The 26,356-nt window shown below is 37.4% G+C and overlaps 1 pseudogene; it reads right to left on the reverse strand.

The window, feature by feature from the left end:
- The window catches only part of LOC107636275 (zinc finger BED domain-containing protein RICESLEEPER 3-like), a 42,100-nt pseudogene that overhangs the window by 14,659 nt on the left and 1,085 nt on the right, over positions 1-26,356 (reverse strand).

Raw genomic sequence — 26,356 nt, forward strand, 5'->3', positions numbered from 1 at the left:
GGTCTTTACCCTCCATCACACACCAGATGAGGGTGATCATAGCAGCGGGCAGCTCCGTCTCATGAGTGCTCAGCATAACATAGTTGCTCAGAATCTGGTGCCAGAGCCGAGCCTCATCATTTAGATACATCAGCTTGATTCCCTTAGGCATTGCTGTATTCTTTCCCATGACCCATGGTACAGTAGGATCAAGGGCTATTCTCTGCTTGACAGCATCCCAGTCAAATCTCATAAAACGCATATCCTCTTCAGTCTTTTGGTAACCGTCAGGCTGATCCGACTTAGGATGAAGCTGGAGGATATCCTCAATAGCTTCCTCAGTGACCAGAATCTATTTCCCTCTGAGGTGCACTGCATCTAGGGAAGTCTTGAAATAGTTGCAGTAAAACTCTCTGACCCGAGAAGCATTGACCTATGTCAAGTTTCTCTCCAAGAAGAATCAGCCTCTCTGCTTAATCTGTTCGGAGGTGTACTGCTGGAGTTCTTCTGGAATTTTTAGAGTTCTTTCCAGGTACAGGTTCCTGGAAGTGGCAAACACTGGATACTTCAGCTCACAGTATCTGTTTGCAAATTTTACCGGATCTGTGGCAGTGAGGAGCTGGTCAGCCTTCTCCTGCGGGGTAAAGTGCTTTTCCCGCCAGGAGTCATCATGTATAATGTCGAGGACGGACATAGAGGATTCGCCTCTTTTCTGTTTGCCAGTGGTTGCTTTTCCTTTTCCTTTGCGCTGAGGGTCAGACATCCTGAAAAGCAGAAATTCCAGGGTATAATTGAAGAACAAAGCAGGAAAACAAGTAGGCAAATAGAAAAATAAAAATATAAGCACATAGTAGCAAAAGAGCAGTAGAATTATGAAATGAGTTAAGTATATGTGCATTATGGACTGTATTTGAGGTAGAAATTTGAGATGAAAAATCACAATCCAAAATGTAATATAAGTAGAATTCATGTTAATTAGGAAAAACAATAATCATGCCTTGAGTTAGAAAGTTAAAGTAAATATTTAAAAACCAAAAAGAGACGTTTGAAAGTTAGATTGGTTAGGATTGAAAAAGAGGTTAGAAAGTGGAAATCAGTGAGTTAGGAGAAAGTATGTTAAAGGGAGTGGCATGATAAATGGTTCCTAGGTAACAATAAATTCACAAATTTAAAGAATAATCAACTCATATGCAAGCAAAAATATCAGGTTATTGATGATAATGCAGAAGGATAGAAAAGTTGCAAAACTAGCATGAAATTATCAATAATGCAAGTTATTAACTAGGGGATCCAAAGGGAATAAGAATGCTAGCCTGGGCAGGCATGAGTTGGTTTGGTTGTAGCCAAGTAAGGCAAAATAGTAGGTTACCAAACTCAATACATGAAAACAATTTGCAGAAAATTGGGCAGCATTTCGGCTAAAATTGGATGTTCCCGAGTAATAAAAAGCAAGGAAAATAGTTCATATGAATTTAAATAAAGCTGCAAATAGGCGCAAATAGTAGGAACAGTAAAAAACAGTCTTAACAGCAGCATGAAATATGAAAGAACAGCATATGAACAATATGATCATCACAGCAAAATAAGAAATGCAAAATAGATAAAACAAGTAGCAAGAACAGCACAATTATCAGGCCTAAATCCACTAACCACATCCTAGCTACCTAACCACCTAGAATCCACTACAAACATGCATCTCTAACTAGCCTAATTTGAAGAAAAATTGAAAAACAAACTAAGGAATCGAAAGGAGAAATTGCAATATGGCGGAACCTGGTGTGTAAAAGTACAAATGAATGGAACAGAGATGAGGGCAGAGAGATGGTGGTGGTAATGCGGCGGCGCTGGAGGGCACGGCGGTGCGGTGGCGAAGCAGGGGCGGTGGCAGGGGGCTTGGGTAGGGTGAAACGGTGGAGGGGGTGGTGAAGGTTGAGAAGGAGGGGGTTGGAAAGGTGGGATGTGGCGCTGGTGGCGTGGTGGTCGTGGTTGGCCGCGGTGGGGGGCAGTGGCAGAGGAGGGGCGGTGGTGGGTGAGAGGGAGGGTTGGGAGTGGTGGAGGAAGAAAAGAAAGAAGAGAGGGGGGTGGGTGTCGTGGCGGGGTCTAGGTGGTTGGGAGTGGTGCGGCGGTCGGAGGTGGTCGGCGGAGGTGATGGATTCAGAGGAGGGAGTTGCAGAGAAGGGGAGGAGAAGGGGCGTATGAGGGCGCGATGGGGTTAAGGTTCGTGTGACTTGGGGTTAGTGGATTCAAATCCACGCAAACGCGTGGGGCACATAATCGTGTGACTAGGGCGAAATGGTTTCGACGCGGTCACGTGATTGATGCGATTGCGTGGGTTGGGGAAAATATGGATGACGCGGACGCGTGGAGCACGCAACCGCGTCGCTGGAAATTGTGCTAGACGCACACTTCCAGCATTGTTTCAGCGCAACTCTCTGTCTCCATTTAGGAGCCATAATATCCACGCGACGCGAACGCATCGCTCACGCTTTCGCGTGGGATGAGTGTTTCGCAAGTGACGCATTTGTGTCAGAGACGCGAACGCGTGGGCTGTTTTGTGCTAAACATACACCAGCCGCACGATTCCAGCCCAGATTTCTGGGCGTTGGATCTTTTACGCCGATTTCCAGATCACGCATTCGCGTGATTGACGCAGACGCGTGGGAGGTATTTTTCGCAACTGACGCGAACGCGTTAGCGACGCGGTCGCGTGGAACAATTTGTGCCAAAGGCACGCCTCCAGCCAAGCTTTCGCGTGACTTTCTGTTCACTTTCCTTTTCTTCCTAATGCACTTGTGACGCGGATGCGTCAGCGACGCTTACGCGTCGCGTGCATTTTTTTTATGCAATTATGCAATTATGCAGTATGCGATGCTAATTTAAATGCTACGAATAATATCCAGGTTCAATAAAATTAAAAATAATATAATATAAAAACAAACAACACGAAATAAAAATTGAAAAAGAAACGACCATACCATGGTGGGTTGTCTCCCACCTAGCACTTTTAGTTAAAGTCCTTAAGTTGGACATTGGATGGGCTTCTTGTTATGGTGGCTTATGCTTAAATTCATCCAGAAATCTCCACCAATGTTTGGAATGCCAATAGCCTCCGGGGTCCCAAACTAGGCAAGTAAAGCTTCTGAACAGCTTCAAACAAATTCTCAGGCTCCCGGGGTGTTGAATGTCAGAGTAGATTCCAGGATCCCAAACTTTGCTTTTAAATTTGCCTTTGTCCTGATCTATATTCTTCCATCTGGGTGGTTCAGAAATGGTATTCTCACCAAGATGACCAAATGTCTTCCGGGACCCATTTAATTGAGCTTGATACCAATCCGTGTACTTCGAATTGAAGCGTGGAACCTTGTTGAATCTTGTACACCAGCTCTGAGTACGAGCCATTTCCCTCTTACTCTTAAAGCCGCAGAGAGCTCTAAGCTGGCCATCTGTTTCAAGTAAACCAAATTCAAGTGGAAAAGTAAAGATAAAGGTTAAGGATTGTACCCACTTAAAGCTTGTATTAGGTGGTAATGGCCTTGGGATAGGTGTTTCTAGTGGTTCTATAAGCTCTACTCCCTTGTATTCTTCTGTGAATTCCTCCATTTCTTTGCAGAATTCTTCAACTGCAACTGCGTCTTGATCAAAATCTTCTATGTCTTCTTCATCACTCAAGTCATAAGTTGGAGGTTGAGAGAAATCTACCTCGACGTCATCTTCGTATTCACTTGGATAAGGTTCTTCAGGCTCAAGGAGTTCAGTTGCAGGTGCAAGTTCATGACTAGGAGAGCTTGATTCATGATCATCGCTGCCTATGGAATCAACTTCTTGGTCTGTTCCGTCCAATTTTTCACAAGGTATATTCTTTGGAGGTTGTGCACTATCCTCCTTGGCATTAAATTCGAACTTCTCGGTGGAATCCTTTACAGTTCTCGATTCCCATGGAGGTTCAGCATCTCCTAAATCTTCAACCACTTCTTCCTCTACAACTATCATGGCTTCCTCCACTTGTTCCAATACAAAGCCATGCTCCTCATTGTCCACTAAAGTGTCTAGTGTCTCCTTCATGCTACGCTCTTCTTTAGATTCTCCACATGTAGCCATGGGAGTACTTTGAGTTCTCAGATGTCGGGAAGCTATTATATTTACTACCTCAGTTAAGGCAGTAGTGAGTTCCAGTACGTTTCTTTACATCTTCGCTTGCCCTTAAAGAAGAACACGAAGTTTGTCATTCATTGGAGGTTGGGGTGGATATGGGGGTTCATTGGTTGGGGAAGAGGGTTCAAAATAAGAATGTGGTGGTTCTTGGGAGTAATTGGATTGGGATTGTGGTGGATAAGGGTCATATGGTGGTGAATGGTGAAAAAGAACTTATGAGTGTGGTGGTTCAAAGCTATGTTGAGAGGATGGTCTATGAGCACAGGGTGGGGCTTGTTGGTAATTACCAGGTGGTCCACCATATCTATCAGCTTGATATGCATTGTAGGGTGGTCCTTGTCTATGATATCTTGGAGGGTGTTGTTGCCTAAAGGGTTGATCAGATCCTCTTGGCTCCATCCATCTTTGATTGCTTAGACCTTGATGCATATTCCTATTATAGCTTCCACTCCTTTCAACGAATTTAGAACCAAACTCAAAGCGAGAGGGGTGAGAATTCATAGTAGCTAATAGAAATAAAAGGAGAAAACAAAAACAAATAAACTAGTAAAAGCAAAATATTTACAATAACCAATAATAAGGCACACATTTGCAGCTCCCCGGCAACGGCGACATTTTGAAGAGCGGAAGATTGACGGTTTAGAATTCAGAATAAATTCTCGTTGCAAGTATAGTTTCTAAACCGAGCAATCATCCTTTCTTACAAACGTTTTGGTTGTCACAAGTAACAAACCCCTTTGAAATTGATAACCGAAGTATTTAACCTCGGATCGTCTTCTCAAGGAACTGCAGGGAGGTGTTCTTATTATTAGTTATGAGTTTTGTAAATTGGGGGTTTTTGAAATAAGAAGCAAGTAATTTAAATGACAAGAAAAATAAATTAATAATAATAATAGAAAAGAACTCTTGGCAAGGTATGAAAATTCGGAAGTCCTATCCTAGTTATTCTTATGAGAATTGAAGTTAATCCCACTTAGTTAACCTTTACAAAAGCAAGGGAAAGTCAAGTGGACTAATTAGTTAGATTCCCAAGTCCTAGCCAACTCCTAAGGAAAGACTAGAGTTAGTGGAATTCAATTCAATTAGCGGACATAACAATCAATCACAATAAGTTTGATAACTCAAGAACCTCCAGTTAATCAATTAAAGCCAAGAATATAAAAAAGGCTAAATAAGAACCATAAATCTGAAATACCTCAATTTATATTAAATAAAGAAAATCCTAACATGAATGGTTCATAAGCCAATTTGGCAACATAAGTAATTAAATAAAAGCATTAAAGTATCTGAAAGTAAAAGAGAAATATAAAGTAAAAGGAATATTGAACATGAGGGGAAGTTGAAATAATAAGTTGAAATAATAAGAAATCCTAATTCCTTTAAGAGGAATCCTAATCCTAAAACCTAAGAGAGAGGAGAGAACCTCTCTCTTTAAAAACTACATATAAATTATGAAAAGTGAGTAATTGAGTCTCTCCCCATGAATGGATGCATTCCCCCACTTTATAACCTCTAATCTGTGTTTTCTGCACTTGGATCTGGGCCAAAAAGGGTGTCAGAAATCGCTGGGGGCGTTTTCTGCAGTTTCTGCACGTGGCGTCTGTCATGCGTCTGCGTGGGTCACGCGGTCGCGTCATCTGGGAGTTTTCCTTGTCACGCGTTCGCTTCGGTCATGCGTACGCGTCATCTGCGTTCTGCTCAAGGCGCGCGTCCGCGTCAGTCACGCGTTCGCGTCGCTGCCTGTTTCCTCAAAAACTCCATTTTGTACTTTCCTTCCATTTTTGTATGTTTCCTTTCCATCCTTTAAATCATTCTTGCCTTAGGAGATCTGAAAATACTTAACACACAAATTACGGCATCGAATGGTAATAAAAGGTAATTAAAATTGATAATTTTTAAGCATAGGAAACATGTTTTTCACATACATCACATAATAAGGAAGGGAAAGTAAAACCATGCAATTTACATGAATAAGTGGGTGAAGGATTGAATAAATCACTTAAATTGAGCACAATATACATCATAAAATATGGGTTTATCAATGCTCAGCATGTATGTGGGTTGTGTTTATGGGCTTGGGCCCAGTTCGATCGGTTCGGCCCGTTTGGCCCAATTTTGGGCCAAATTCTTTAAAATTGGTTTCAAAATTCTCGTTTTATTTTTCTCTTTCAAATTTAACCATAAGATTTCATTTTTAAATTTTCTAGAATAAATTTTAATTTATGATTTAATTATTTATTAATTAACCGGGTTTTACATTCTACACACCTAAATAGGAATTTTACCCACAAAATTTGAGTTCAGTTACCTGAAAATAAGTACAGGTAGTCTGTCCCCCTTTCTAATTCAAGTTCTTCGGTGTGTTTCTCCATTCTGACTTGACTTCCAAGTCACCTTCTCTTAACGAGACTTCTTTTCCTCAGAGTTCCTTAGTGTTTACATTATCAATTCTAATTGGGGTCACTTGAAACTTCATATCCTTTTTTAATTGAACTGGTTCAAATTGTTCTAACACCTCAGACGGCCCATCGTACCTTGAAATAAACTCCTTTAGGTCGATCACTCTTCTGTTACTGTCGCCGAAGTAGTCTCCAAGAATACACAGCTTTCTCTTTTAAACTCCCTAGGTTCAAAAATCCACAGGGTGTGCGTGCGCACACAAACCAGAAAACACAAAGTCTGCAGCATTCACAGAATTCAGATTTTAGACACCAACTTTCAACGATCATATCTCTTTCTACAGAATTCAAATTTCCACAAAATTTAAACCATTTTAAATCTTGTTAAATTATCTTTCATTTGATATAGAGAGCATTAAATTTAAAAAACAGTAGCTCAAGATATGATCCGTTGAAGTTCATCAAAAATTCATTTTTACAAAGTTCACAAGCTTCCAATTTTCAAAACATACACTTCCAAATCCTTTTAAAACCAACCAAAACCTACCAAAATCAACCTCAAGCCTCCTCAACTCCTATTTTTAACATTCTTATTAAATTCACAATCCACCAATCCACCATTTTGACCAATCTCAATCAAATAACTCAATTTTAAACAAAATACATATCATATATGTTTCCCCATCCCAAGTTCAAACAATACCAATTCCATCAACCATCAATACATATAATCAATATCATCATCACCATCAACATGGTTTCACCCACAATTCAATCTCAACCAATCATTAAACATATATCAAAACATGCATATCTCTCATACATCATACCATCAAAACATCCAAAATCCACTAATCATGAACATAACTGATGAGCGGATAATTTATACGCTTTTTGGCATTATTTTTAGTATATTTTTAATATATTTTAGTTAGTTTTTATTATATTTTTACTAGTTTTTAAATAAAAATCACATTTTTGGACTTTACTATGAGTTTGTGTGTTTTTCTATGATTTCAGGTATTTTCTGGCTGAAATTGAGGGACCTGAGCAAAAATCTGATTCAGAGGCTGAAAAAGGACTGCATATGCTGTTGGATTCTGACCTCCCTACACTCAAAGTGGATTTTCTAAAGCTACAGAAGCCCAATTGGCACGCTCTTAATTGTTTTGGAAAGTAGACATTCTGGGCTTTCCAAAAATATATAATAGTCCATACTTTGCTTGAGATTTGATGGCCCAAACTGGCGTTCCAGGTCAGCATAGAAATTCTGACGTCAAAACACCAGAACTGGTATAAAAGCTGGAGTTAAACGCCCAAACTGGCACAAAAGCTGGCGTTTAACTCCAAGAAAAGTCTCTACATGTGAAAGCTTCAATGCTCAGCCCAAGCATACACCAAGTGGGCCCGGAAGTGGATTTCTGCATCATTTACTTATTTTTGTAACCCTAGACTACTAGTTCTCTATAGATAGGACCTTTTGCTATTGTATTTTCATCTGGGTTCTTCTGGTTCCCTCTTTAGGGCCGAAGCCAATGACTACCATTATCACTTTTGTATTTTCAATGGTGGAGTTTCTACACACCATAGATTAAGGTGTGGAGCTTTGCTGTTCTTCATGAACTAATGCAAAGTACTACTGTTTTTCTATTCAATTCACGCCTACTTCTTCTCTAAGATATACACTCGTTCTTCAGCTTGATGAATGTGATGATCCGTGACACTCATCATCATTCTCACCTATGAACGCGTGCCTGACAACCATACCGTTCTACATGCAAACAAGCTTGAATGTGTATCTCTTGGGTTTCTAATCTAAGATTAGAACCTTCGTGGTATAGGCTAGAATCATTGGCGGTCATTCTTGAGATCCGGAAAGTCTAAACCTTATCTGTGGTATTCCGAGTAGGATCTGGGAAGGGATGACTGTGACAAGCTTCAAACTCGCAAGTGTTGGGCGTAGTGACAGATGCAAAAGGATCAATGGATCCTATTCCAACATGATCGAGAACCAACAGTTGATTAGCCGTGCGGTGACAGCGCATTTGGAATATTTTCACTAAGAGGACGGGAGGTAGCCATTGACAACGGTGAAACCCAACATACAGCTTGCCATGGAAAGGAGTATAAAGGATTGGATGAAGGCAATAGGAAAGCAGAAGTTTAGGAGGAACAAAGCATCTTCATACGCTTATCTGAAATTCTCACCAATGAATTACATAAGTATCTCTATCCTATTTTATGTTTTATTCATCTTTTAATTATCAATTCTCCATAACCATTTGAATCTGCCTGACTGAGATTTACAAGATGACCGTAGCTTGCTTCAAGCCGACAATCTCCATGGGATCGACTCTTACTCACGTAAGGTTTATTACTTGGATGACCCAGTGCACTTGCTGGTTAGTTGGCGGAGTTGTGATAAAGAGTTGAGATTACAATTGTGCGTACCAAGTTGTTGGCGCCATTGATGATCACAATTTTGTGCACCAAGTTTTTGGCGCCGTTGTCGGGGATTGTTTGAGTTTGAACAACTGGCAGTTCATCTTGTTGCTTAAATTAGGTATTTTTATTTTATGTTTAAGCTTTTTACTTTTTATTTTTGAAAATATTTTCAAAAATACAAAAAATTTTCTATTTTGTTCTTCAGAGTTTTTAAGAATGAATTCTAGGATTTCATGATGATTTGTTGAAGTCTGGCTGGCTGTGAAGCCATGCCTAATCTTTTGGACCGAGGTTTCAACTTATCATCACAAGAGCTTGTTGATTTCTATCAATCTTGCTGTTGAAAGTAATGATCTGCTAAAGCTTGGCTAGCCATTGGCCATGTCTAGTGTTTTGGACCGAAGCTTTCACTGAAGGCTTGGCTGGCTAGTAAGCCATGTCTAATTCCTGGACCGAAGTTTTAGACTAACATTGCATGATTCTTGGAATTCTCATTAAAATTTTTGAATCTTTTTATTTTCTTTTCCATATAATTTTCAAAAAATCACAAAAAAATTTATAAAATCTTAAAATCAAAAATATTTTATGTTTCTTGTTTGAGTCTAGTGTCTAATCTTAAGTTTGGTGTCAATTGCATTCTTCTAATTTTCAAAAAATACATGCATTATGTTCTTCATTGATCTTCAAGTTGTTCTTGATGATTTCCTTGCTCTGATCTTTAAATTCTCTTGTTTTGTTTCTTTTGTTGTTTCTCATATGCATTTTCAAATTGTTATAGTCCTTAGTATACAAACTTCTAAGTTTGGTGTCTTGCATGCATTGTTTGTTTGATCTTAGTTTTCATGATTAGTTGCATTTTGATTATTTTTCATCATTAAAAATTTCAAAAAAATTTTAAATTATGTCTTCTCAAGTCAATAATACAGAGAATTGAAGATTCAGAACATACAGCAGAGGAATTACACAGAAAAAGCTGGGCGTTCAAAACACCCAGTGAAGAAGGAAAAATGGCGTTTAAACGCCAGCCAGGGTACCTGGCTAGGCGTTAAACGCCCAAAAAGGTAGCATTTTGGGCGTTAAACGCCAGAATGGATGCCATTCTGGGCGTTTAACACCAGGAGGATACTTGAGGGAAGATTTTGTTTTTAATTCAAATCTTTTTCAAATATTCTTAATTTTTCAAAATCAAATCTTTTTCAAATCATATCTTTTCAATCATATCTTTTCAAAATCAATTTCTTTCCATTTTTTTAAATTATTATTATTTTCGAAAATCCTTGCTACAATTAATGATTTAACTCAAAATTTTCAAGTTGTTACTTGCCTATTAAGAAAGGATCAAATTTTAATTCTAGAATCATATCTTTTAATTTCCTGTTAGTCAAGTAATCAACTTTAATTTTAAAAATTTCTCTTTTTAATTTGATTCTCAATCATATCTTCTCAATCATATCTTTTCAATCACATCTTTTTCAAAATTAATTTTCAATCATATCTTTTTGAGTTCTAATTTCAAAATCTTTTCCAAAAATCATTTAATTTCTTTCCCAATCTTAGTATCGAAAATCATTTGCCAAATTTTCAAAATTTCTTTTAATTATTTCAAAATCCTTTTACTTTAATTTCGAAAATTCTTCCCCTCTTCTCAAATCCTTCTATTTAAAGGACTAACACTTCTCCATTTTCAGCAATTCGAACTCTGTCCCTCATGATAAGTTCGAATTCTCTCTTCTCTACCTCATCCTTCTATTTTTATTTTCCTCTGACACCTCAAGGAATCTCTATACTGTAACATAGAGGATTCTATATTTTCTTCTCCTCTCTTTTCATATGAGCAGGAGCAAGGACAAGGGCATTCTTGTTGAAGCTGATCCTGAACCTAAAAGGACCTTGAAGAGAAAGCTGAGAGAAGCTAAAGTACAACTCTCTGTAGAGGACCTAACAGAGCTCTTCAAACAAGAAGAAGCCATGGCAGCCGAAAACAACAACAATGCCAACAATGCAAGGAAGGTGCTTGCTGACTATACTGCACCTACTTCCGACTTCTATGGGAGAAGCATCTCAATCCCTGCCATTGGAGCAAACAACTTTGAGCTTAAGCCTCAATTAGTTTCTCTGATGCAACAGAATTGCAAGTTTCATGGACTTCCATTGGAAGATCCTCATCAGTTCTTAGCTGAATTCTTGCAAATCTGTGACACTGTCAAGACCAATGGGGTTGATCCCGAGGTCTACAAGCTTATGCTCTTTCCCTTTGCTGTAAGAGACAGAGCTAGAACATGGTTGTATTCACAACCTAAAGAAAGCCTGAACTCTTGGGAAAAGCTAGTCAATGCCTTCTTGGCAAAGTTCTTTCCACCTCAAAAATTGAGCAAGCTTAGAGTGGAAGTCCAAATCTTCAGACAGAAGGAATGAGATGAAGCTTGGGAAAGATACAAGCAATTGATCAGAAGGTGTCCTTCTGACATGCTTTCAGAATGGAGCATCATAGGTATCTTCTATGATGGTCTGTCTGAACTGTCCAATATGTCATTGGATAGCTCTGCTGGAGGATCTCTTCATCTAAAGAAGACACATGCAGAAGCCCAAGAACTCATTGAAATGGTTGCAAATAACCAATTCATGTACACTTCTGAAAGGAATCCTGAGAATAATGGGACAAATCAGAAGAAAGAAGTTCTTGAAATTGATACTCTAAATGCCATATTGGCTCAGAATAAAATATTGACTCAGCAAGTCAATATGATTTCTCAGAGTCTGTCTGGAATGCAAGCAGCAACAGGCAGTACCAAAGAAGCTTCATCTGAAGAAGAAGCTTATGATCCTGAGAACCCAACAATGGAAGAGGTAAATTACATGGGAGAATTCTATGGAAACACCTATAATCCTTCATGGAGAAATCATCCAAACCTCTCATGGAAGGATCAACAGAGGCCTCAACAAGGCTTCAACAACAATAATGGTGGAAGAAATAGGTTTAGCAATGGCAAATCTTTTTCATCATCTTCTCAACAACAGACAGAGAATTATAAGCAAAGCCATTCTGACTTAGCAACTGTAGTCTCTGATTTAATTAAAACCACTCAAAGTTTCATGACTGAAATAATGTCCTCCATTAGAAATTTGGAGGCACAGGTGGGTCAGCTGAGTAAGAAAGTTACTGAATTCCCTCCTAGTACTCTTTCAAGCAATACAGAAGAGAATCCAAAAGGAGAGTGCAAGGCCATCAACATAACCCACAAAGCCGAACCTGGAGAGGAGGAAGAGGCAGTGATCTCCACTGAGGGAGACCTCAATGGACGTCCACTAGCCTCCAAGGAGTTCCCTAATGAGGAACCATGGGAATCTGATGCTCACACTGAGACCATAGAGATTCCATTGAATTTACTTTTGCCATTCATGAGCTCTGATGAGTATTCTTCCTCTGAAGAGGATAAAGATGTTACTGAAGAGCAAGTTGCTAAGTACCTTGGATCAATCATGAAGTTAAATGCCAAGTTATTTGGTAATGAGACTTGGGAGGATGAACCCCCCTTGCTCACCAAAGAACTGGATGACTTGACTAGGCAAAAATTACCTCTGAAGAGACAAGATCCTGAAAAGTTCTCAATACCTTGTACCATAGGCACCATGACCTTTGAAAAAGCTCTGTGTGACCTAGGGTCAAGCATAAACCTCATGCCTCTCTCTGTAATGGAGAAGCTAGGGATCTTTGAGGTACAAGCTGCAAGAATCTCACTAGAGATGGCAGACAACTCAAGGAAATAGGCTTATAGACTTGTAGAGGATGTCTTGGTAAAGGTTAAAGACCACTACATCCCTGCTGATTTCATAATCCTAGAAACTGGGAAGTGTATGGATGAATCCATCATCCTTGGCAGACCCTTCCTAGCCACAGTAAAAGCTGTGATTGATGTTGACAGAGGAGAATTGGACCTTCAAGTGAATGAGGACTCCCTTGTGTTTAAAGCTCAAGGATCTCCCTCTGTAACCATAGAGAGGAAGCATGAAAAGCTTCTCTCAATGCAGAGTCATATAGAACCCTCACATTCAAACTCTAAGTTTGGTGTTGGGAGACCATCATCATGCTCTGGGTATCTGTGAGGCTCCATGAGAGCCTACTGTCAAGCTACTGACATTAAAGAAGCGCTTGTTGGGAGGCAACCCAATTTTACTTATCTATGTTAAATTTCTATTTTCCATTGTTATTTTATATTTTCTGTAGGTTGATGATCATGTGAAGTCACAAAAATAATTGAAAAAGCAAAAATAAACTGAAAAACAGAATGAAAAACAGCACACCCTGGAGGAGAAGCCTACTGGCGTTTAAACGCCAGTAAGGGCAGCAGAATGGGCGTTAAACACATAGTCTGGCACCATTCTGGGCGTTTAACGCCAGAAAAGGGCAAGAAGCTGGCGTTAAACGCCATAAATGGGCAGCAACCTGGCGTTTAACGCCAGGATTGGCAGCAAAGGGCGTTTTGCAAGCCTAATTGGTGCAGGGATGAGAAATCCTTGACACCTCAGGATCTGTGGACCCCACAGGATCCCCACCAACCTCAATTCAATCTCTCTCTTCTTCACACTTTTTCATAATACTCTTCCCCAAATACCCTTCACCAATCACCTCAATACATCTTCCCCAAAAACCCCTCACCTATCAAATCCTACCCTCTTCTCCATAAACCCTTCACTAATCCACATCCATCCATCATAAATCCCACCTACCTCACCATTCAAATTCAAACCACTTTCCCTCCCAATCCCACCCATACATGGCCGAACCTTACCCTCTCCCCACTTCTATATAAACCCCTCTTCACCCCTTCATTTTCACACATCTTAAACACTACTTCTCCCCCTTGGCCGAAACACTAACCCCCATCCATCTCCTCTATTTCTTCTTCCTCTACTCTCTTCTTTCTTCTTTTGCTCGAGGACGAGCAAACCTTTTAAGTTTGGTGTGGTAAAAGCGTTGCTTTTTGTTTTTCCATAACCATTTATGGCACCTAAGGCCGGAGAAACCTCTAGAAAGAGGAAAGGGAAGGCAAAAGCTTCCACCTCTGAGTCATGGAAGATGGAGAGATTCATCTCAAAGGTCCATCAAGACCACTTCTATAAAGTTGTGGCCAAGAAGAAGGTGATCCCCGAGGTCCCTTTCAAGCTCAAAAAGGGTGAATACCCGGAGATCCGACATGAGATTCGAAGAAGAGGTTGGGAAGTTCGCACCAACCCCATTCAACAAGTCGGGATCTTAATGGTTCAAGAGTTCTATGCCAATGCATGGATCACCAAGAACCATGATCAAAGTGTGAACCCGGACCCTAAAAATTGGCTTACAATGGTTCAGGGTAAATGCTTAGATTTCAGTCCGAAAAATGTAAGATTGGCATTCAACTTGCCCATGATGCAAGGAGATGCACATCCCTACACTAGAAGGGTCAATTTTGATCAAAGGTTGGACCAAGTCCTCATAGACATTTGTGAAGAGGGCGCTTAATGGAAGAGAGATTCAAGAGGGAAGCCGGTTCAACTAAGAAGGCATGACCTCAAGCCCGTAGCTAGGAGATGGTTGGAGTTCATCCAACGCTCAATCATTCCCACTAGAAACCGGTCTGAAGTTACTATAGACTGGACTATCATGATCCATAGCATCATGATTGGAGAGGAAGTAGAAGTTCATGACATTATATCTCTAGAACTCTACAAGGTGGCTGACAAGTCCTCTACTTTGGCAAGGTTAGCCTTCCCTCATCTCATTTGTCACCTCTGCAATTCAGCTGGAATTAACATAGAGGAAGACATTCTCATTGATGAGGACAAGCCCATCACTAAGAAAAGGATGGAGCAAACAAGAGATCCCACTCATGGACAAGAGCATGAGAAAATTCCTCATCATGAAATCCCTGAGATGCCTCAAGGGATGCATTTTCCTCCACAAAACTATTGGGAGAAAATTAACACCTCCCTAGGAGAATTGAGTTCCAATATGGGACAACTAAGGGTGGAGCACCAAGAGCATTCCATCCTCCTCCATGAAATTAGAGAAGACCAAAGAGTTATGAGAGAGGAGCAACAAAGGCAAGGAAGAGACATTGAGGAGGTCAAGCACTCCATAAGATCTTCAAGAGGAAGAACTAGCCGCCATCACTAAGGTGGACCCGTTCTTTAATTTCCTTGTTCTTTATTTTCTGTTTTTTGAGTTCTTATGCTTTATGTTATATCTATGTTTGTGTCTTTATTACATGATCACTAGTGTCTTAGTGTCTATGCCTTGAAGCTATGCATATGAATCCATCACCTTTCTTAAATAAAAAGTGTTTTTAATTGAAAAAGAAAAAGAAGTGCATGAATTTCGAATTTTAAAAACAGTTTAATTATTTTGATGTGGTGGCAATACTTTTGTTTTCTGAATGAATGCTTGAACAGTGCATATTTTTTGAATTTGTTGTTTAAGATTGTTAAAATTGTTGGCTCTTGAAAGAATAATGGAAAAAGGAGAAATGTTATTGATAATCTGAAAAATCATAAAAAAATGATTCTTGAAGCAAGAAAAAGCAGTGAAAAGCTTGCAGAAAAAAATATATGCGAAAAAAAGAGAAAAAGAAAAAACAAGCAGAAAAAGCCAATAGCCCTTTAAACCAAAAGGCAAGGGTAAAATAAAAAAAATCCAAGGCTTTGAGTATCAGTGGATAGGAGGGCCCACAGGAATAAAATCCTGGCCTAAGCGGCTAAACCAAGCTGTCCCTAACCATGTGCTTATGGCGTGAAGGTGTCAAGTGAAAAGCTTGAGACTGAGCAGTTAAAGTCGTGGTCCAAAGCAAAAAGAATGTGCTTAAGAGCTCTGGACACCTCTAATTGGGGACTCTAGCAAAGCTGAGTCACAATCTGAAAAGGTTCACCCAGTTATGTGTCTGTAGCATTTATGTATCCGGGGGTAACACTGGAAAACAAAATGCTTAGGGTCACGGCCAAGACTCATAAAGTAACTGTGTTCAAGAATCAACATACTATACTAGGAGAATCAATAACACTATCTGAATTCTGAGTTCCTATAGATACCAATCATTCTGAACTTCAAAGGAAAAAGTGAGATGCCAAAACAGTTCAGAAGCAAAAAGCTAATAACCCCGCTCATCTAATTAAGACTGATCTTCATAGATGTTTCTGGAATTCATTGTATATTCTCTTCTTTTTATCCTATTTGATTTTTAGTTGCTTGGGGACAAGCAACAATTTAAGTTTGGTGTTGTGATGAGCGGATAATTTATACACTTTTTGGCATTGTTTTTAGTATGTTTTTAATATATTTTAGTTAGTTTTTATTATATTTTTACTAGTTTTAATAAAAATCACATTTCTGGACTTTACTATGAGTTTGTGTATTTTTCTGTGATTTCAGGTATTTTCTGGCTGGAATTGAGGGACCTGAGCAAAAATCTGATTCAGAGGCTGAAAAAGGACTGCAGATGCTATTGGATTCTGACCTCCTTGCACTCGAAGTGGATTTTCTTGAGCTACAGAAGCCCAATTGGCACGCTCTCAATTGCGTTGAAAAGTAGACATTCTGGGCTTTCCAGAAATATATAATAGTCCATACTTTTCCCAAGATTTGATGGCCCAAACTGGCGTTCCAAGTCAGCATAGAAATTCTGACGTCAAAACGCCAGAACTGGCATAAAAGCTGGAGTTAAACGCCCAAACTGGCACAAAAGCTGGCGTTTAACTCCAAGAAAAGTTTCTACACATGAAAGCTTCAATGCTCAGCCCAAGCACACACCAAGTGGGCCCGGAAATGGATTTCTGCATCATTTACTTATTTCTGTAACCCTAGGCTACTAGTTCTTTATAAATAGGACCTTTTGCTATTGTATTTTCATCTGGGTTCTTCTAGTTCCCTCTTTGGGGCCGAAGCCAATGACCACCATTATCACTTATGTATTTTCAACGGTGGAGTTTCTACACACCATAGATTAAGGTGTGAAACTCTGCTGTTCTTCATGAATTAATGCAAAGTACTAGTATTTTTATATTCAATTCACGCCTACTTCTTCTCTAAGATATACACTCGTTCTTCAACTTGATGAATGTGATGATCCGTGACACTCATCATCATTCTCACCTATGAACGCGTGCCTGACAACCATACCGTTCTACATGCAAACAAGCTTGAATGTGTATCTCTTGGGTTTCTAATCTAAGATTAGAACCTTCGTGGTATAGGCTAGAATCATTGGCGGTCATTCTTGAGATCCGGAAAGTCTAAACCTTGTCTGTGGTATTTCGAGTAGGATCTGGGAAGGGATAACTGTGACGAGCTTCAAACTCGCGAGTGTTGGGCGTAGTAACAGACGGAAAAGGATCAATGGATCCTATTCCAACATGATCGAGAACCAACAGCTAATTAGCCGTGCGGTGACAGCGCATTTGGAATATTTTCACTGAGAGGACGGGAGGTAGCCATTGACAATGGTGAAACCCAACATACAGCTTGCCATGGAAAGGAGTATGAATGATTGGATGAAGGCAATAGGAAAGCAGAAGTTTAGGAGGAACAAAGCATCTTCATACGCTTATCTGAAATTCTCACCAATGAATTACATAAGTATCTCTATCCTATTTTATGTTTTATTCATCTTTTAATTATCAATTCTCCATAACCATTTGAATCTGCCTGACTGAGATTTACAAGATGACCATAGCTTGCTTCAAGCCGACAATCTCCGTGGGATCGACCCTTACTCACGTAAGGTTTATTACTTGGACGACCCAGTACACTTGCTGGTTAGTTGTGCGGAGTTGTGATAAAGAGTTGAGATTACAATTGTGCATACCAAGTTGTTGGCGCCATTGATGATTACAATTTCGTACACCAATAACCATAATTCATCTCAACCAATCAACAACCTCAATAGTTCAAATCCTATCTGAAGGTCTCTAGCCTAAGTTTTCACACCACATTACATTTTAGATACAGGAACTTGAAATCATACTTTGGCCGATTCCCCGGTCAAACCCGGAACACTTCCAATATCACTATTTTAGAAGCTCTCAAAGCTTCAACACCCTTTAACCAGGTTTTTCAACACAAAAGCCCATTTCCAAGCTTTCCAAGACTTCAATCAAGCTCCAATTTGACAATTTCAACTCTAATTCAACATAAACTCAAACTAGTTCATACAATTGAACAATTTAACACTAGGGCACACAAAAATGGACAAACCATAATGGTTTAGAGTTTTCTTAACTTACCAATTGATGGTTGGAGTATAATTCAACAATTATCCAATGTTAGATTGCACCTAAACCACCAAAATCATCAAAATCACTCAAAACTCAAGCCAATTTCGCACATAAAGAGGGCACAGAGAACTGGGCACGAATTTCAGAAAGACATACCTTTTTGTTTGGATATAATTGAAGAGGACTTCAAGACGAACACGTGGTCGCAAACGACTCGTCAATCAGAGCTCCGGATTGAAAGTTACGGAAGATTAAATGTTGGAGTGAATAGTGAAACAAGGGTTTGTGTTCTTGCTCCCTCTCTCACCGTGAATGGAATGAATAATGAGGAAGGGGGCTGAATGCTCAGCTTGTATGTGGGTTGTGTTTATGGGCTTGGGCCCAATTGGGCCTGGTTCAATCGGTTCGGCTTATTTGGCCCAATTTTGGGCCAAATTCTTTAAAATTGGTGTCAAAATTCTCGTTTTAATTTTCTATATCACATTTAATCATTAGATTTCACTTTCAAATTTTCTAGAATAAATTTTAATTTATGATTTAATTATTTATTAATTAACCAGGTTTTACAACCACGACGGTGCTGGACGGCGACGGTGAGATATGAACAAAGAGGCAGAGAAGGAGTTGCGGATGACGGAGGAGAGAGGAGGAACGGTCTAGTTTTGGGGAGGGGGAAGGAGGCAGCGACAGGAGGCGCCATCAGCGACAGGAGGCGCCGGCGGCGATGGAGTTGACGGAGTGGCAGGGAGACGAGAGGGTTAGAGAGAGTAGGAGAAGAGAGGTTAGAGAGAGAGAGAGAGGGGATTTCAAAATGAAGGGGGAGAGGGTTCGTGCTTCAAATTTTAGGGCTCATTACCGTCGGATTTATCGGCGAATAATGCATTGCGGGTCACCAAAACGTAACATTCCACTTATTGGGTTTATTGGCAAAAAATCTGCCGGTAAATCTCACGCTACATTTTGCACCTATTTTTTCCATTTTTTCTCCAATTATTACCGATAAATTTATTATCGGAAACGAAAATCCGTAATATTGATTTGACTTGATGAATTTTATACCAAAACCATCAATAAATCCGTCGGTAAAGCCGACGATAAATTCAACGGTATTCAACATTTTTCTTGTAGTCGTTGGTATCTTCGGATCAAATCTCTATCAATTCAGTTATAGCACCAGCTCAGCCTCCATGAAAGAACCCAAAACAAAGATAAACAAACCAAGAGTTTAATAATAGAGCCTAATGCATTAAAAGAAGTCCCCATAAGAAACATCAGGAGAACAAATTAATGGAAAAAATATTCATAAAATAACAAATATAGGAGAAAAATTAAACCACACACCAAGAGAGACCGAGTAGAGAAGCAAAAAAAAGCCACTGCGGAGCAAGAAAGAGATGCAGCACTGAAGAAGTGATAGGAAGACGCACAATAATGGGTACATTGGACACAAGAGAGACCAACAGACGCCAATCATTAACCAACAGCTGCCACGCACCAATAGCAACACCCAGACTCAAATTTAGGATTTTGGAGGAAAATAATTCGACCCAACATGAAGAAAGGCCAATGAATTTCATTTATTTGGAACTACCAATTGTCACTAGATTTCGTATGTGATTCAATGAATTAGTTTACTGCATTTAGAACATTAATAGTCAATAACACATGCATTGACAATACACTGAGATGTTATTTAAAATGTTATTTAATATATTAAAGAGAAGAAATACGATGAATGAAAATGGCAAAGTAAATTGAATGAAAGTTATTCAATTCAAAGCACTGATAGTCAAAAACACAATTATGGAAATATGAGTAGAACGAGGGAAAAATTGAATATATTAGGAAAGAAATAATGATAGAATAATGTTAGAATGAAGGAGAAGTGGACACATCAGCAGTCAAACCACCAGCTTTTAAGATATAAGTAGAGATAGAGATTATATAAATATTTACTAATTGACATGTTCAGTAAATATGTTAATTAAATAAAAAAGAATAAAATTTGACAAATTGTGTGTAATTTGTCTTACAAAAATTATAACAAAATAAATGTCCTATTTTTGTAACTAAAAAAATGTTATAAAATCAAATCATATTTTGTAACAAAATTTTATGATACGAAAAATTATACTCTTACAAAAAAATTCTACAGATAAAAAATTATTACTAATTTTGTAACAAATTTTAGTTTTTGTATTAAAAAATATTGTTACAAAATATTATATTATATTGTAACAATTTCATTTTTTGTTACAATTTTTTTTGTAATGGGACACATACCTCAACAACTATGTAGCTATTTTAAATTTATTACAAAATTATTTTGTAACAAAAATTGTAATTTTTTAACAATTTTTTTGTTACAAATGCAGGTTTTTTTCTTGTAGTGTTGATAAAGCACCACAGTTCGACAGCTCGGGAAATACCTCTCAGGCACCACAGTCGTCTCTTGACCACGCAATGACCTTCCCAGAATGGGTGATAATATAATGCAGAAAGCAGAATCTCAAAGGGAACCCCATCCAGGGGATATGCAGATAGATCGCCCAAGATTTGGTAGGAAATGGGACCATGTTTCTGAACAGAAACAGACAAGATAGACAAGAGGAAAGCAAGGCCAAGTAGCCTCCGAGATAGACTCCTCCCTCTCCCATTGACTAATTAAGGTACTTGCATAAGCTTATTGTCAACATATATATTTGATGCTACTGTTATTTCTACTTGTGATATGTTGGTAGTGTCTAATATGACGATGTATAGTGTGATTTGTGGGATATTCAATGACAGTGGAAGAATACAACATCAACTACAAGAAGTTACAAGAGCGAGGCGAGGCATATGCTTGGTGGTGCAACAACATTGAACGTCACCAGTGGGTATTGAGATTTGACTCCCTACTCGAGTGCATAAATTCAGTGTTGAAGAGTGTCCGAAACCTTCCTATGTTGACGCTCCTTTGAGCAACATTTTATCGGTTGAACGAGCTATTTACGCAGAAAAGTGCTGAGGTTCACGAGCGTAAGTGTGCCAAATTTATTTATTCTAAATTTACCACTCAATGAATAGAAGCATATAAGCAAATGTAGGAAATATAGTTGTACACATGTTTGATATACGAAATGAGATGTTTAAGGTGCGCAAAATGTCCAATGAAAAAAATGTTAACAGTTGATTTTGCAGGACGGATGTGTGACTGTGTTCACTTTTCAGGTAGAGGGATTACCTTGTCGCCACGTTATTGCTTGCTATGCTAACCAACGCCTTGATTGACAAGTGTATGCCAATGACATGTACAAGATGTGAGAGATTTGCAAGGTTTACAGGTATGAGTTTGTACCATTAGCCACCTGGAGACATGACCTGCTTACCTAAGACCGACGATGGTCGCTAATGCTACCTTGAGGCAAGTGGCAAAAGGTCGTCCCAAATCAACCCGCTACCCGAATATAATGGATTCACGGGAATACATGGTTTTCGGATAATGTCGTTTCTGCGGGAGACAAAATCATAGCTGTAGTCGATGTCCTCAGCATGCTGGACCAAGTGGAGATGCTGGAGTTGGTAACTGTGGTAGTGCGTATGTCTCTTTAGGCTGTTGTATTTAAATTAATATATTTGTATTTTTAAATTAATTTTATTAATTCATGTCTTTGAAACTTTGTATTAGCTTTATGAATTAATGCATTTGAATTTATTTGTTAACTTGGTGAATTAATGTGGTTGAAAGTTTTTGTTTATTTATCAATTAACGTATTTGAATTAATGAGTTTAGTTTTGGAGTTAATTTTATAATTTAATTTGAAGTTAAATCAGCAATAACAACTAAATGCAATTTTTTTAAATAAATTACTTTTATTATTAATACAAAAATATGATACAAAAAACTTATACAAAAATTTTCAGAAAAAAAACTCCTTACTTTTTTTTCAAGTACCACTTCAACCTTTTTTTCATCAACTTATTAATAGACAACGGAATAAATTTATCTGGTGCATTGATTTTCGTCTATAAGTTATACGAATGACCCATATCAAAAGTATAGACCTCTATCGTACCTAATTTACTTGCTGCCTGTCCCAGAGCAGACGCACTAGTGTTCTACTCATAAACATCCTCTTCGACCGCCACAATTAAGTCAAACTCGATTAGCCTATGTGAAGGTATCAACACATAAGTTGTGTCGATTAAAAGATGCGAAGTGATGCTACCACTTCCTTGAGAATCAATTGACATCTGACTTGAGGTGTAGTCATAATCAATATGCCTTCTACGAGAGAATATAACAATATAAAATTATAATTAAAACTATTTTAAAAAATAATATTCGAAAATTCTTTTAATCTCTAATAGAAAATATAATTATTAAAATATTAATATTATTTATTAATGTTAATAATTTCTAATTATAATAATATTGCTAAATATAACTTTTTAAGTTAAAATAATATCGTATTATAATAAAATCTAAAATATATTTTTTATTATTTTCAAAAAATGACTAATGATTAAAAAAAATTCTAATATTTATTATTTTCACTAATAGCAAATTATAATAATGCAACGAACATTACAACTATTTAACTTATAATAATATAATATTATAATTAAAACTATCTTAAAAAAATAATATCAGAAAAATTTTTTAATTTCTTGCAGAAAATGTAATTATTAAACTGTTAATATTATTTATTAATTATAATAATTACAAATTAAAATAATATTGATAATACAACTACTTTAGTTAAAATAATTTAATATTATGATAAAAAGTTATCAAAAAAATCCAACCTATATTCTTATAATATTTTTAGAAAATAATAAATGATTAAAATTTTCTAATTATTTATTATTTATAATTTTTAAAAATTATAATAAGTTACAGTATATAATCATTCTTTTTTAATTATAATGTTTACAGGATATATATAATATTAATATAATTAATATTCACAAAAAAATATTATAAATTATAGACTAATTGTATACATATAACTCATGGCTACTTAAAATCAATAAAGTAATTATTACAGATGATAACAATAAAAATAATATTAACTAAATAATGAGCTCTAAATAAAAAATAATAATAATAACCTTACATAATTCAAATGATTCAAATGATTAATAATATGTTTTATTTTCGATATATAATCACGTATCATTTTCTAATGAATAAAATTAACACTAATCACTCTAAAAGCTAGCTCTATTGTTATGAATGAAAGAGATATAGAGAGCAAAAAGTGCCAATTTAAATAGCCAAACCCTGTGCCTCTTGTTCTTTATGTACGAGTCATGTCCTCTGCGTTCAGGTAGTATGCGGCCCGTGTATTGTCATTCCACGACTGGCGTGTTGAGGAAATCTGGTCAAAGCTAGTCCGGAGGTAACTCTAGATGAGACCAGCACAACACCTGACTACCTATATCTTGAGACTTGTGTCAAAATTTTTATCTATAATTCTAAACATTTACAATACGCAAAACAATCCAAATGTTAGTATTCTGCAAATATATCACTTATTTTCATATAAAAAATAATTCTTGTTATTATCAATTAATATACTAATTTTTATAACATGGCTAAACTATTATCTTAGCTTCAACGAAAAATGATGTTGGTAACATTATTTAGATACTTCATGATAAATCATTTTAGTAACTAAATTTAATCAAGTTGGACTAATAGTTTAAAAGTTAATAATAAAAAATTTTAGTTAAAATAGAAAAGAAAAAATATTTTGTTGAATTTAATTATATAAATAACTAATTTGTAAGACTCATAATTTTTTAAAATTCTTATTATGAGTCAATTTTAATTTATTTATTTATTAAAGACTCTAATTTCAGAAAGTATTTTTTAGAAAGTATTTTATTAAAGCAAATTAAATCAAGTTTTGATAATTAAATTAGAATTTATATCTAATTTTACAATCGTCGGATAATTTCCATATTTAAATTATAAATACTAAAAATTTTATATGATTTGATTTAAATAATTGAGATTTTAGAGTTTAATACTTTGATTTTTTTTTTATAAATAAAGAAAATTAATCATACTATCTCTAATTATTGAATTGGATTACTTATCTAAAAATAATTTGCAAGTTGTTGAATAAACGCTATTTTTATATATAATTATTATTTGATTGAAGTAATTTTCAATTACTCTATTACCCTAATTTTATTAAAATTACCTAAACTACCCAAAAATCCCCAAATTGAACCCACCAACCCTAATTTAACCTAGCCACCGCCACTCACCCACCGCCATCCCCTTTAGTTATACACACGGTTAAAAGAAAATGGAAACAATGAAAGAAAGGAGGGAAGAGATAGAGATATGGGGAAAGCATAGGAGAACGGTGAAAAAGGAAGGGATAGGGGAGGCCGACGCCGACGCGTCTTGCCCCGGCTGCCGCCATCGAGCCGCCGAACTGAGTTGAGGAGAGAGACCGAATCTGATGGTGCGAGAGAACGACGTACACAAAGGAGAGGAGGCGCCGCTGCTGCTGCTGCCTCGCCGTCGCCGTCACCGATTGATGGAGGGGGAAAACGCGTGACTCAGGGATGCAGCCAGAAGGGGCCTGTAATACCCCAATTACCCTAAACCCTACCTCTAGCCGTAAGGCAAAGGTTAATCAAACGTTACAATAATTCTAAGGCTTATACATATTTATATAGAAGGAAATAATATATTCTAGAAGCTTGATGAAGGATTAAGCTCAAAAATAGGATTACAAAAGCGCAAAATGTTCACACAAAGCTAACGCATAAGATACAAGATATATATGCAAAAGAATGGAATATATATAGATATAATAGTATAATAATCATAGGGGACTAGTCGTAGCTTGCGGAGTTTAAGCCGACTAGTATATACAGACATACAGAGTTTTGGAGTTAAAAATAGCTTATACAACTATTCTCTCAAATAAGCCTCTAAGGCCATAAAGATAAATATACAAAAGATGTTTATAACAAAGAAAAACAGAAATAAACCAAGGAGGAACCATACTCCGCTCTGTCACCATATCCGCAATCTCACCGAGGTGGACTACGACCTTCATCTGAAAAATATCAACAAAGTATGGAATGAGAACCGAAGGTTCTCAGTATGATAACAGTGCCCAATATGTAAGATATAAGGCTCCGGGACGCCAAAGGCAATCCTAGAACTTCACATCAAACCGATATTCAAGCTTAGAACAAATATAATAAAATAAATATAGAACTTACACCATAAACTGGGTTATCTAAACTTAGGGAAAATTCTAACTGATACTAATCACACCGCTGTATCCCACAGCCTTCGCCACCCTAACCTCCTTGCGATGACATCGCCACTGCCTACCTAAGCTCCCCAAAACCAGACAAACACAGATACTACAAGCAAGGAAAACAGAAGTAATATTCAAATATATAACAATTAATTAAAGAAGCAAGTAGGCATACTATACAATTAGGCAAACTAAAGTAAACAAAGCAAACAAGCACTTAATGTACCAAGAAAAGAGTGACAGATATGTTTGGATAGGACCCGAAAAGGGTGACAGAGTCTGAGTCTGAGTTTTAGAGGAGATACTGCCAAAATTTTATAAAAATTAGAAGTTTCGTTTGAAGTAATTATTTAAAAGAATTGGTTTTAAACATTATATGTTTTAAGATTGTTTTATTTAGAAAGGAAAGAATTATGTTTTGAATTGGGATTGTTGATGAACGGAATGGAAAGAAGGATGAAGATGATTGATTTTTGAAATATGATTTTTTAATGAATTTGGAAATGAGATATGGATTGATGAATGATGATGATATTGAGAATGACTTAGATATTGATGAATGTTCAATGAATTATTCATATGGCTTATGAATTTGAATTATCTGAGACACGAGTTTCCCTAGGTAGACGCAGTGGCTTGCCACCACTTGCTCCAGGTTGAGATTCGATACTCTGTTGACCCTACAACGTAAGGGTGACCGGGCACGTATAAATTCCCGGGAATGGTACACCCATTGAGCGATTTGATATATACGAGAAAAAGCTATGCATAGACTCATGGGGATGCGCATCGAGGGACTGTCCAAGGGTTTAGCAAACCGGACTTGTCGAGTTGGCTGTATAACCAATAGATGAGCTC

The sequence above is a fragment of the Arachis ipaensis genome, chromosome B4 (assembly GCF_059453495.1).
Source record: "Arachis ipaensis isolate K30076 ecotype BB chromosome B4, ASM5945349v1, whole genome shotgun sequence".
NCBI lineage: Eukaryota > Viridiplantae > Streptophyta > Magnoliopsida > Fabales > Fabaceae > Arachis > Arachis ipaensis.